We start from the raw sequence: 14,168 nt of genomic DNA, 5'->3' as shown, positions 1-14,168 counted from the left end.
AAGTTTAGGTGTATGGGGGCCTGCTTATAACCCTTGGTGATCCAACCATGGTCTTTCTAAGTTAACCCTTTTACACGAAGCGAGGATGAAAGTGTAAACGTGATACTAATATTAATATATATATATATATATTATATATATATATAACTAACCCTACGCACGGTACGTATTATATCTATATCTATATGACGCGTGACACACCACCATCAACCCCCACCACTCTATAGGAGTATAAGTTACGCTTTAACTTATGATAAGAGCACACACCCGCAAACCGTAAGCCATAAGTAAATTTTTAACTTAAAAAACATGATGTATCGGTGGGGTTCTGCCAGCTACCACAAGTTAATTTTTTTACTTGAACACTAACACCTATCACGAGGAGACATCTTTGAGTTATTTTTTAATGTCCTGACATTAACACGCAAGAAAGCAAGCGCGCTAAAATTTTGACTAATGTATTGTTGGAGGGAGTGGAAGCTGAGTAGCGAAAGTTAAGTTTTAACTTGCATTCAATGCCGCTTAATTAGAATATAGCCGTTTTCACGAGGTAAATGAATCTTCTAGATTTAGTCACCTCAAAACTGCCAGAGTTATCGCCGCGCTCAACTTTTCGGGGCAATTCATATCCATCGCAGTTCAGGGCGAAAACCACCACCCCCCACACCGCCTGTGCTATGTTATAATGTAATAACACGCTGACATTATTTTTGGTCGATAACGGCAGGGCCCTGTGTTCCACCGGATATGGTCCTAAAAGAAGGGATGATTTTCGCGTCATACGACGATGCATACAAGTTTTATCATAAGTATACATATCACAATGGGTTTGATGTAAAAAAGAACTGGACGAAGAAAGTTATCCACCACCCTAAACGTAATTCAATTTGGAGGGAGCAAGGACTAAGTCATCCAAGATCCAGCCACCATCTTCCTCTATTTATTATCGAAAATACTATAGTACGGTATCCCACTTCAACGGGATTCGACTCGATAGCGGTGTTGAAGGTGCGTGTTCACCGGCCGTAGCTGCACTTACACCAAGATCTGCTCCGACCGCTCCTCCCCGCCATCTCCTCCTAATCCTCCTCCTCGTGCATCCTGCAGCACGGCGTCGAGGAGGCAAAACTACAAAAGCATGCAGCTGAGCATGTGCATCCATGCATGACAAAAAAAAGACAAGAAAAGGAGCAACAGGGGCAGGCCATTGGCCACGCAACGTGGACGGCGGCGGCTGGGAGCAGCTAGCGGCAGAATGACGTCAGCTGCGGCGGTGGCGATAGCAACAACGACGACCGCGACGACGACGACTACCACGACGGCAACGACTACGGCAACAATGGCGGCGGCGACGACTATGTATCGGTCATGGCGACGACTATAACAACAACGGCGGCGGCGGTGGCCGGGAGCAGCTTACAGTGGTCGACAGCAGTTGCAGCGGCGGCGACGACAACGGCGGCTGTGACGGCGACGGTGATGGCCGCAACGACAATAGTGACGACGACGATGAGCATTCGCTACTGGTGATATGATACTGTATATGAGATCACTAGTACTAGATATAATATTGTTTAGGTATCATACATGGTATATGTGAGATACCATGTTACTTAGAAGGTACCATGTTATTTGAGCATATTATCTTAAAGTATCACACACGATACATGTGAGGTACCATTTACCTGGATATGGTACCATAACTGATACATTTGAGGTACCATATTACCTAGAAAGTACTATGTTACTTAGATAATATAATATGTCCCGTTGTCTTAACGGTACATCGTACCGTAGCAGCCCCCATTTATTATTTATCATTTGTACACACCATCCCTCGAAAGCCGAAATAGCAATATTGACCGGCCAGAACATATTTGTACACGGTACATGGGACAAATTTAACTAAAATAAACACATGCCATTTTATCAGCATAACTGAACCTTTTATCTTTCTCCCACGAGGGCAGGTGGCTCATAGCTTGTTGGCAATGAAGGAAATGACGTGATGTAGGGATCGAACCCTTCATTCTGCATCAGTGAAAGCATTTCTAGGCTCATCTGTGTGGGCAGAAGCTGATCATCTGGCACTGGGATGTCGCCATTAAGGTACTGCATGACTTGCCGCATGCTAGGCCTTGCATTCATGACCGGGTGAGAGCATAATTATCCCAGCTTGAGCACTAAGCATGCTTCAAGTTCATCATAGTCTCCACAAATGTTGGCATCTACTGTTTCTGTCAACGATCCATTTTGCAAGTGCTCGAGTACCCAGTCAAACAACATTATATGATTCTCTTCATCATGGTTTCTCTTAATAGGCCTATGTCCACACACGACCTCGAGAATGAATATGCCGAACGAAAACACATCAGTCAGTGGGGTCGGCTTGCCTGTGCTTGCTAGCTCTGGGGCTAGGTAACCTATGGTGCCAAACAACATGAGTGGTTTGTGGGTTAACGCCATGGTCGTACAACCTTGCGAGACCAAAGTCGCCTAATCTTTTATGTCTCAATGGACGATAACCTTTTCGCACTCGTGATGGAGATAGAGTAAGCTGGATGCAATGTCTTTGATGATCCCAACCCTCTGAGCCCAGCTCAAGGCAGGCTTTCCATCTTCACTGAACAAGTACTTGTCAAGGCCTCCATTTGGCATGAACTCATATACTAGGAGTTCGTCGTTTCTCCGACAATAGCCAAGTAACGGCACAAGGTTACGATGCTGGAGGTGCCCTATGCTAACAACCTCCGTGATGAACTCCTTCATTCCTTGCGTTGAATTATGTGACACTCTCTTCACGGCAACTTCGAGTGAAGACCTCGGAAGCACTCCCTTGTATATACCCTTCCGAATCCCCCGCTCCCTAGTAGGTTTTTGTTCCTGAATCCTTCGGTAGCACGAAACAAATCTTTGTATGAAAATCGATGCGGCCCAAACTCGACCTCCCAATCTTCTCGCAGCTCTTTGTACCTCTGGTACCTTGTGGCGAGTACCAAAATGGTGCCACCAACAGTGAGGATGAATGCTGCTGTTGCTAATGGCGCAACGATTTCGATGACCTTGGACCAATCCTTGGATCCAAGAACACGGCCACACGGGCATCTTGGGCAGTTTGGTGGTGTCGATCGCTGGGGCAGGACCGTTCATGGCGAGGCTCCAGCCGAGGACGTAGTGCCGCGCATTGGCCTTCCCTGCTGCCGACGAGAAGCCAACGTATGCGAGCTCTGTGATTACTGCCGACAGGTTGCAATCGGCCGAGATCAGTGGCCTTGATGGTCTTGCAATTGCAAAGCTCAGAGGAGCCATGGTGACATCCACCCGTGTGGCCGCTCTGTCGTGGTCCACCCAGACCTGCATCGGGCCGCCATTGACGAGGCTCAAGTTCTTGAACACGCCTTGTCCGTCGTAATAGCCGGCAGGATGAGATCGCACGGAGCGGAGGCTGTTAATGTCGACGCCGACGTGGTTGTCGTCGATGTCCTGGAACTCGCTGTTCTGGATCGTGTCCAGCTCCACCGCGAAGACGCGGTTCGTCTCCGCGCCGTCGTTCCGGTCGCCGAGGAGGCCCAGGTACTGCGTCGGGAGCGCGTCCGAGAAGTTCTTCCCCGGCGAGATGAACAACGCGAAGCCATTGCTGGGGCGGGGGGAGATTATGCCGAACACGAAGGAGATGGAGAAGGATTGCACCGGCGACGACACGCCGTCGCGGAAGCGCAGCGGGGTTGGGTGGGTCGCGTGGCCCTTGAGCCTAGCGGAGCCGTTGGTTAGGTCGAGTAGACCATCCGGCGTCACCATGGCTGCACCGTCGAGGATGAGTTTACTACTGTCGGCGAATCCGGAGTAGACGAACTTGTCATCTCCATGCACTTGTTGGATCAGCCAGAGGAAGAAGAAGAACAGTAGAAGCTTCATGTCGCAAGAAGATGTATTTTTGGGCGAATTGGGGCTTGAATTATGCACAGGCAGCTTGTGATTTGTAAATGGAGCTTGCCAGCTAGCTAAGTGAGGTCCTCCAGGAATCTTCGAACGCTAGGCTTAGGCCTTGTTTAGTTCCAAAATTTTTTTTTAAAAACATCACATCGAATTTTTGGACACCTAAATAAAATATTAAACATAAATAAACTAAAAAACTAATTGCACAGTTACGGAAGAAATCTTGAAATGAATCTTTTGAGTCTAATTAGTCTATGATTAACCATAAGTACTACAGTAACCAACATGTGCTAATGAATTAATTAGGCTCAAAAGATTCGTCTCGCGGTTTCTAGGCTAGCCGTGAAATTCGTTTTTTCATTCGTGTCCAAAAATCTTTTCCGACATCCGATCAAATGTTCGATGTAATGTTTTTGTCAAAAAATTTTGGTAACTAAACACCACCTTAGTCTACTCTATGTTTGGGGAAGTCAAGGATAATTAATACTGATTATGGCGTTTCATTTTGTCGGGTCTGCTCCAAAATGTATGCATCACCGTACTGTATATGGTGTCCCTTTTATCCCTGTTCATGTAAGTGGATAAGCCCAGTTAACGGTCCTCCTTAAACGTTTAAGAGCATCTATAAGAGACGACTAAAATTGAATTTTAGAAATTTGGCTAGAAAATATATCTTCAACAAGTTATCACATACATTCCTAATATCTACACATTTCTAAAATTAACTCTCTTGTATCCTAAATTTGAGATAAAAATATTTGTTCTAAATACAACTTATTCAGTTTTGGATATATGTTGGAGGGGTATGTAATTTTTATGCCCAAAATTTTTTTGGGATAACCCAATACATGTTTTTAGAAAGTAAAATATTAGCATCCTCTTGGAGATGCTCTAAGAGCATCCCCAACAGCTCATCTATCACATCCTCTATCCTGAAAATAGAGAATGAAGACTATAAATTGAGCTTCAACGGAACGGCTATCCTATCATCTATTTTTAGATGTCATCCATATTAGGAGAGAGAACCTTCATATTTGGATGATCTCTCTATTCTCTAAAGAGATATAGAGGATGTCATATATGAATGATCTAGTGGAGTACATATAGATACGAAGGATGAAACTAGTTTAGATGATCATCCAAATGAAGATATGGATGACTAAATTTAGATGAGCTGTTGGGGATGCGCTAAGTGCCCAATTTTAAATGGAGCACCAGTTAGCATGCACCGCACGTTGATATATATTGAAAGAGCTTTCCTTTTATACCACGAGGTACTGGTACCGTGAGGTACTAATATCTTTACTCGTGCTATTCACCCCACGACCAAGCTGGTACCTCGGGGTACCATGCAATTATGACTATTTTATCTATCATCACCAACAGTTAGAATTTTAGTATTAGCTTGATCGTGAGATGGGTAGCACGAGTGAGGTTTTTAGTACATCGCGGTACAAAATGAAGGACCCGAGTAAAGCTCATATTGAAAAGATTAAATACCTTTCCACACTTTTTTTGCATCTGCATATTTTTATAAGAAAAAAATTGAATTTCAACCTTAAATTTAGATAGAGTTGATTGTAGGGTCTTTTCATCAAGTTTATTTTTCAGTCTTAACGTTTAGATCAAAATCACCCCTTTATGTAGTTGTTTATAAAAACATTAATTTACAAGAAATACATCCATGACTTGAATCAATCAAGCCAATTATGCCCAAGTGTTCTGTGAAGCATTAGCGTCAAAGCACCGACGCGTTGATCTCTGTGGCCAGTAAGTCAACGACATGTTCAAGTTCTACACGAACAAGTCTGTAGCTACAATGTATCCATTCATGATGTTGAGATGGGAGACATCTATAATTGAGATGGGAGACATCTATAATCATCTTATACATATCAAAACATATATAATCCCTATGTATTATTCAATTTATTTGTAAATTATAACTGGTGTTGTCAAAAGATTATATTTATTTGTAGATCAAAAGAGGCAAATGACTAATTAGTCAAATTTATTTAACATCAGTACCTTCCCTTTGAGTTCAAGAGCAACCGTAAGACAAAATATGCGCTCAAATTGCATGAAGATTCAGTCAGTACTTCCATTTGTGAACCTCAGATAAACCATCGAACAAATTAGATAGAATATCAGACCGAACCGAGAAAACTCTATCAAATCTACTCGACAGGTTGACAAATACAACTTATATTGCAAAGTCGATTAACCTCGCAGCGATAGCTCGCTTCGTCGGAATTGGTGGCGATGTGCCGAAAGTATGTTTATTGATATGTTTCTGATATCTATTACAAACAATCAGGTTTTATATTTATACCCCTAAAACTGACCCAAACAGATACGGATATGTATCTTTTAACTAATCTTAACAAATAGAAACTCTACTTTCCTAATTGAATAAATACCGAACCTATCCTACGATATTACATTTACGTTTCCAAACGGACTCTGCATCTTACCTGAATCATCCTCTATCTGCATTATATTCCAATCGGACTCTTTCCCCTGATCCAATTCATTTGTCACTCAGAGTCAATCACTAGTCCAATCTGGTTTCCCGTCAACAATCTGATCCATCCAGTAGTGCAATTCAGACTCGATTTTACCACCGTGCCACTAACGGTTAAAATCCAATTTTGCTTATGAACACAACAGCACAGCGGCAGCGCGAGCGATGACGTGTGGCAACGTCAACGTGGCCTCGACACGCCGGCACGCGTGCGGCAGAGAAGAATGGGAGGTGGGCGCGGTGTATCACCGGTGGCAGCGAGCTTGGGCACGGGAAGAGATAGCAAGGTGGTGAGAGCGAGCGAGGAGGAAAGGCAAAGGGTGGCGGTGGATTTTTAAAAGAGGGGAGGGGTCAGCCGAATGGAATAGGGGAAGTGGGCCGGCGGTGGCATGATGCGGGAGGTGGAGAAAGTGGGGGAGGACTTAGTCCTCCCTCTCGTTTAGGCGATCAGGAGAGGGGTGAAGGTAGTGGTGTGGGCGCTTGACGCAGGGTAGCAACATGGGTGTGGTGCGGTAGGCGGCCATTGCCGGCCCGGGCAAACGTGGCGTGAGGAGGGAGAAGACCCCGAAAGGTGGGGCCCACCTGTCGGCTGCTCGGGCAGAGGAGGGAGGCAGCTTGGACTTGGCGGGTGGCTGGGCCGCAGCGGCGGGCCAGCCTAGTGAGGAGGAGCCAAGGAGGGATGGAGGGGAGAAAAAAAGAAGGGGGGAGGAGAGGGAGGCCGACAAACTGGCGAAGGAAGACGAGCAGAAAATGGTCCATCGGCCAAGGAGGAGGGAAAAAGAAATGAAACGAAAAAGAGAGGGAGGGGATTTAAGTTTTCCCTAAATTTTAATTGTTATTTAGTTAATTCCAGTGATCTGACAGCTCCACTTAAGCTCCTGTTAGTGCGTTTTGGCGCCTGCAGAATATTTTAAAACATCCTGACAAGTCGCTTCTCATTAGTTATATAATTTGATTAGGGGATTTGCTTCTGATTAAGTTAAATGAATTGGTCTTAATCATTTATTTTCGTTAATTGGGCTGGAAAAAGAATTTCGGGGCATGACAATAGAGTTTGTTAGAATTTGTGTCAAATAAATGTATGTAATCCGTTGTAGTTTAGGATTTAGAATTGTAATTGGTGTTAGGGTTACAATAGAGTCGAACTCTATCCTATACTTTCGCTTAAATTGACCGATGAACCTATTATAATCACACAACAACTAAAATATTATGGCATAGTTGAGCGTGCAACTGACGGTGGCAATGTCGTTTGGTGGTTAATGATACCCTGATACACTATAAATATGCTAGATCAGGGAGGAGTGTCCTTAATCAATGCCCCAGGGATTAGCTACTACAAAGCTCATTAACAAATATCGCGAATACGCGAATAGGGTAGTGCGGCGGCAGCCATTGTCATATTTTGAATCTTCTATCGCTGCCTCTGTATTCTGCTTCCGGTGGTGCTTTTAACACCGGTTTCATAACAGGTTTGGGAAGAAGGAAAGAACTGAATCTACAAACTCACCATTAGAAATTCCTAACACACTTTAATATGGGGCCGTTTAATTATTTATAATTGCTACTATAATTAGTTTTAAGGATTTATCATCGTATATGTCTATATGGGTCACAAATAGATTAATTGGCACATCTAAGAATGGCAAGTCCTTAAACATCATTTAACCACTTTGTGGACATAGCGTTCTCATAAAACTTTAGCGAACACGCTGTGAAACTAGTAGTTTTACTAAATTTCTCATCAGTCAACACCGACCAACTAGATCTATTCCGGTGCCATCACCGGATCGAAAAGACTAACGAGGGAACGCTCGCGGTCTAGTTAGCCCACACGAATGCTTTATATATTCAAACTTTTATATATATATATATATATATATATATATATATATATATATATAAACTTTCTATGTACAAACTTTCTATAAATAATTCTTTATACTATGTAGATACAACTTTCTAACATGATAATTTTTAAAGTTGATATTTTTTTACTTTATGTGCTAAATTTCTTTCTATGTACAAACTTTCAATATATAAACATAAAGTATAAAAGTTTGTCTTCATAAATTTTCTAAGCGTACAAAGTGTTCTTACGACTTAACGGTCAGCAGGCATTTGCCCATTAGACCCACCCTCACCTGATTGGATTCAAAGGCAACTGGTACTATTGCCATCACCACAGTCTTTCTTTGCGGCCGCCGCGGGCAAGTATGGAATTGAAGTCGCTCAGCCGAGGAAGGAGCCTGACTAAGGCCAAGGCCGCCTTCGGTTTGCCGGATAAGTTATCTTATCCTGCTCGTTTTTCACGCGCACGCTTTTCGAACTACTGAACGGTATATTTTTTATAAAAAATTTTTATAGGAAAGTTATTTTGAAAATCATATTAGTCTATTTTATTTTTTTAATAATTAATAATTAATTAATTATATACTAATCTATTACTACGTTTTTCATACCGGACAAGTTAACTTATCCCTCTCCCTACCGAACATGGCCTAAGTGACTAGGGAATAGATGGTGTGAACTCTTGTATTTTCTCACAAGAGTTTGAGAAAAGGATATCCTTCGGAAGGTATCATGAGGTATCACTGTTTTCTACGTAAAATTTGATATCTCTTAGTATTTTAGATATGATGAGGGACTAAATTTTACATAGAAAACAGTGGTATCTAATAATACCTATGATAAATTTGCTCTTGAGAAAATGGGCCCTTACTACCTGTGGAGAGAAAAAATTAGTGCGTGTGTTATTGTTTTAACAATCAGAAAATCTTGTTGGTTACAACAAATATTATATTGTATCAATATATTTACTTTCGTGATTACTATCGCTGCTTGTTTGAGCTAGGAACAATAAGGTGTACAAAACCGAATATATTAAAAGTCAATGGTAAAAAATAGCCTACGATTAAAAAAAACACCAAATACAACTCTAAATATAAGTTCAAAATTCAACTTCAATTAGGTTTTTACCGCTTGTTACCACTTCTTTATTGAGCCATTGGTTATTTGGACTGAAATATTGGACACCCTAGCGTTATTTCAAGTTGTTAGTTGGAATTTTTAGACTCAACTAGTAGTATAGCAATCTTCACTGAAAATATCACAAAGTAAAGGTCGGATATATAGACAGCTAGACCAGAACTTGTTCAGTACGTTGAGATACAGGAAATTTGACTAGAATTAATTATGCAATCCATTAATAGCAAATCCAAGCATTGTCCAACTAATCATATACGGTCCTTGTCGGCTTACAGTACTGCATAAGGAGACCAGATCGTGGTACAGTCAACATATAATATATTCATTTGTTGACTGGACATGTACCTAGCTTAGAAAATTAAGTGAAGCAGTTTCGACGAAATATCAAGGAATTAAACCAGTTGCTTGACATAACTATCGAGTGGGTCGTCCTTTTGGTTTTTGAATTAAAAAAATTAAATGACATATTTACAAACGAATAACAATTTATGAATAAAATTTTTATATACGTGTTCTTAGCGATTTAAAGTTAATATTAGAATATACTGTGATAAAAAAACTCCAAAATCAACTATTGAAAATTTAAATCGTAGCTTACAAGCCGAGCAAAAGCGAAAGATGAGGTTGCGACAGTTGAAATTGGAAAACTGAGCAGGAAACACCCAACACCAACAGCATCCAAAGTGTGGATAGCTAGGAAGTGGCCCCCTCACTGCAATAATTTGTAATGGCAGCTAGCTAGCCAATATTCCTAGCTTCCATCCCAGAGCTGCATCAGCTGAATTGCTGTTAATTAGCCTACAAATACAAAGCACTTCCGTTTTGCATCTCTGTAGGATTGTTCAAGATAGTTAAACCAGGGAAGATGAAGCAGCATATCCACTTTTCTCTGGACCTCCTCTTCATCAGTGTTGCCTTTCCACTGCGCTGCACAAGTGAAGATAGGTTCCTCTACTCTGGCTTCTCCGGAGCAAACCTAACCGTTGATGGAGCAGCCAGAGTGAGGGCAAATGGTCTCCTGGAGGTCACCAATGGCACCGTCAATCTCTACGGCCACGCGTTCCACCCTTCTCCTCTGCGCTTCCGCAGGTCGCCCAGCGGCACGGTGCGAACGTTCTCTGCCTCCTTTGTGTTCGGCATCGTTTCTGTGTACCGTGAGACGAGCGTCGACGGCATGGCTTTCTTCATTGCTCCGAGCAAGAGCTTATCAGGCGTTGATGCAAATCAGTTCTTGGGCCTCCTCAGCAGCAGAAACGACGGCAACTCGAGCAACCATATCTTCGCAGTAGAGTTTGATACTTTCCAGAACACCGAGTTGAAGGATATCAACGACAACCACATCGGCATCGATATCAACAGCGTCCGGTCTCTCAGCTCACAGCCTGCTGGATTCTACGATGACAAGAACATCTTCAGGAACTTGAGCCTAAACAGTGGCGAGGCGATGCAAATATGGGTGGATTACAGAGAGGAAGCCACACAGATCAGTGTGGCCATGGCACCACTCAGAATGTCCATTGCTCTCTGCCACTTGTGATCTCTCGGAAGTGCTCATGGATCCTGCGTATGTTGGTTTCTCGTCTTCCACCGGCCCAATCAGCACACAATACATCATACTTGGTTGGAGTTTTTGCATGGGCTGTGCAGCTCCAGTCATCGATGTCAACGCACTGCCGAAGCTGCCTCATCCAGGTAGAAAGTTCCCAGCTAGGGTATTGGAGATTATTCTTCCAATGGCTACTGCAGCGCTGATTCTTTCTGCAGGGACTGCTGTTATTCTATTTGTGCGGAGGCGATTAAAGTATGCTGAATTGCATGAGGATTGGGAAGATGAGTTTAGGGTACACCGGTTTTCATACAAAGATTTATTTCGTGCAGCAGAGGGATTCAGCAATGAGCACCTACTTGGTGTAGGAGGATTTGGTAAGGTGTACAGGGGGGTCCTTCCAACATCTAAACTAGTGGTTGCTGTGAAGAAAGTGTCCCATGAGTCGCGGCAAGGAATGAAAGAGTTCATCACTGAGATTGTAACCATTGGCCAGCTTCGACACCGCAATCTTGTGCAGCTGCTCGGATATTGTCGAAGAAATTATGAATTACTTTTGGTGTATGACTTATATGCCAAATGGTAGCCTTGACAAATATTTGTATTGTGAAGAGGACAAGCCGGTTGGGCCCATAGGTTTCAAATCATCAAAGGTGTTGCTTGTGGTTTGCTCTATTTGTATGAAAAGTGGGAAAAGGTTGTCATTCATCGAGACATCAAGGCAAGCAATGCGTTTCTGGATAGTGGAATGAATGGACGACTTTGGCCTTGCAAAATTGTAAGATCATGGTTCTAACCCACAAACCACACATGTCGTTAGGACCATGGGATACCTGGCCCCTGAGTTGGTACGGATGGGGAAAGCATCTCCTCTTACAGATGTTTATGCCTTTGGAACCTTCCTACTTGAAGTGGTGTGTGGGCAAAGACCCATCAAGGAGGATGCACACGGGAACCAATTCATGCTGGTCAATTGGGTTCTTCAACACTGGCATAATAGAACACTCGTTGAAACAGTGGATAGGAGATTACAGGTTGAAGGTGTCATAGATGAGGTATGTCTCGTGCTAAAACTAGCTCTGATGTGTTTGCATCCATTCCCTACTTTAAGGCCCAGGATGCACCAGGTAATGCAGTACCTTGACAATGAAATGCTGCTACCAGATCTGGCACCAACACACCTGAGTTTGAATAAGCATAAAGGAGAATTTAGTTCTGCATCATATCCGCAATCGACGACAACAAGCATTGGCACTATCTTTGGTCTCTCTGGTGGACGATGATATATAGTGCTAAGTGATACATGTTGTCATAGTGTGACTGATTAGATATATGAATTAGGAAGCTTATTACAATATTTAGTCCATACAGTAATGGACTTGTACGAGTGGATTTTTATTTGTATGACTTATTTTAACTTGTTCAAAAGGATAAAATTAATAACTTGACAGCTCATGTATGATTTTAACATAGCTTCTCTCAAAGAGGGTTAACACTCCAGGAAACATGCTTCATTTGAGTAACTACTTGGTCTATTTTTGCCCAATATCTTCGGTAACAGGGGATACAATATTCCATGCTCGGAGGGCCACAACATAATTGTAACATACCGAGTTTTACCCTAAGAAAATAAATCATTTTCCTAAAATTAAATTACAAGAAATCTTGTTCGTTCAGTTAGGAGTTAATTAACCAAACGAAATTGTTTAATTAATTAATCCAAAATGCCTCAAATACATGTTTTTGTATTTCATCATGTCAAATTCGATTAACTGTATGTACAGTTAAAATTTTAGAAGAAACGGGTTAATAATTTACCGAATAAAAATCATCCAAAGTTCCAGTAAAGTCGGCAATCCGTTCAATTCGTTGTTTTAGCCATAGGTGTTGCGTTCTTGGGCTCAAAGTCGAGTTTAAATGCGAGATCAACCCAAGACCCAGGCCGACCAGCCTTCCTCTCTTCCATGGTTGTGCTCTCCTCCCTCCATGGCCAAGCCAGCCCTAGGCCCAGTCGTGGCTGAGCCAAACCTAGTCATGCCCTCCTTCCCAGCCGTGGCCGAGTCTAGGCCGAGCCAGAGCTAGCGCCAGTCGTGTTGCCCTCAGCCTCCCTGGCCATGCACCCCTAACCCTTCCCCAAGCTGGCCGAACTCCACTCAAACCCATCATATCCAAATCCCATACAAGTTCTAAACTTGTAGAGGCTCTATCTAATCTGCCCGTTGAACATTATCCTTTCATTTTTTATATATATAGGAATGACTCCTAGTTGTTTTCTATCTCCAATACCCCTTAACAGAGGAGCCCCTGCCCCCAAAACCCTCCAAGCAGCCAGCCCTCCTCAAACCCTAGCATGCCCGTGCGAAACCCCACTTTCGCACGATTCCTGCTACCGTGCGTCGGCCCTAGCCCAGCCATCAACCGCCTACTGTTGTTGTGGTTTAACATGGTGTTAGTGAGAGCACTGGTATTGTGTGGTTTAGCACAGCATTAAATGCTGGCCTAGTGTGGTGCAGTTTAGCACTGGTCAGTGAATGGTTTAATACTATTATTTAATTATTGTTTATTTAACTATCTATTGTTATCTTTTGGTTTTATTTTTAACTATCGTTTTTGCAAAAGCGAGTCTTATTTGTATTTGTTGGTGACTTGTTGAGTACATTGGTTATTGGTTATACTCAGCTTAGCTTTTTTTCCCCTTTCCCCAAAAGTCGATGTTGCGCCCGATGATTAGTCGTTCGAAGATTAGGCAAGTTGCTACGCTCTAGCGTTGCCTGTGGGGTTGTGCCGATGTCGTCACTTATCTAAAAAGTTATATTAGATTTTGTTTTCCATTGCGTTCGTAACACTGTTTTATTTTATTTGTTTAATTAAAGTGATGGATCTATACTGAATTGTTATAGTCTATACTCGGGTTGGTCTTAGACTTAGAATGAATACATACTATTATTTAAAAATTGGTGTAAATTTATAGTCTATACCTTTTCTTTGATTTGATTTTGTTTTGTTTTGGTTTTTGAGACTCAAGCGGTGGGGTACTGACAGCGCCTCACAAAGCCCTTCTAGTGCTATATTGATTTGGAGAGTTTTAGAATTTTAGATAGGATTCACAGAACCGGCGAGTGTCTCTGTTGTGTTTTCTTTTTATTGATGCACAGTAGTTTCGAGGTTTATTCA

The 14,168-nt window shown here is 42.5% G+C and overlaps 2 pseudogenes; one reads left to right on the top strand and one right to left on the bottom strand.

Moving 5' to 3' along the window:
- Positions 1–1,807: 1,807 nt before the first annotated feature.
- On the bottom strand, positions 1,808–8,640 carry LOC107303417 (annotated as a pseudogene).
- Positions 8,641–10,289: 1,649 nt separating this feature from the next.
- Positions 10,290–12,489, top strand: LOC102717462 (annotated as a pseudogene).
- Positions 12,490–14,168: the final 1,679 nt, after the last annotated feature.

Source organism: Oryza brachyantha, chromosome 9, assembly GCF_000231095.2.
Source record: "Oryza brachyantha chromosome 9, ObraRS2, whole genome shotgun sequence".
NCBI lineage: Eukaryota > Viridiplantae > Streptophyta > Magnoliopsida > Poales > Poaceae > Oryza > Oryza brachyantha.
This window is presented reverse-complemented; position numbering and strand designations above follow the sequence as displayed.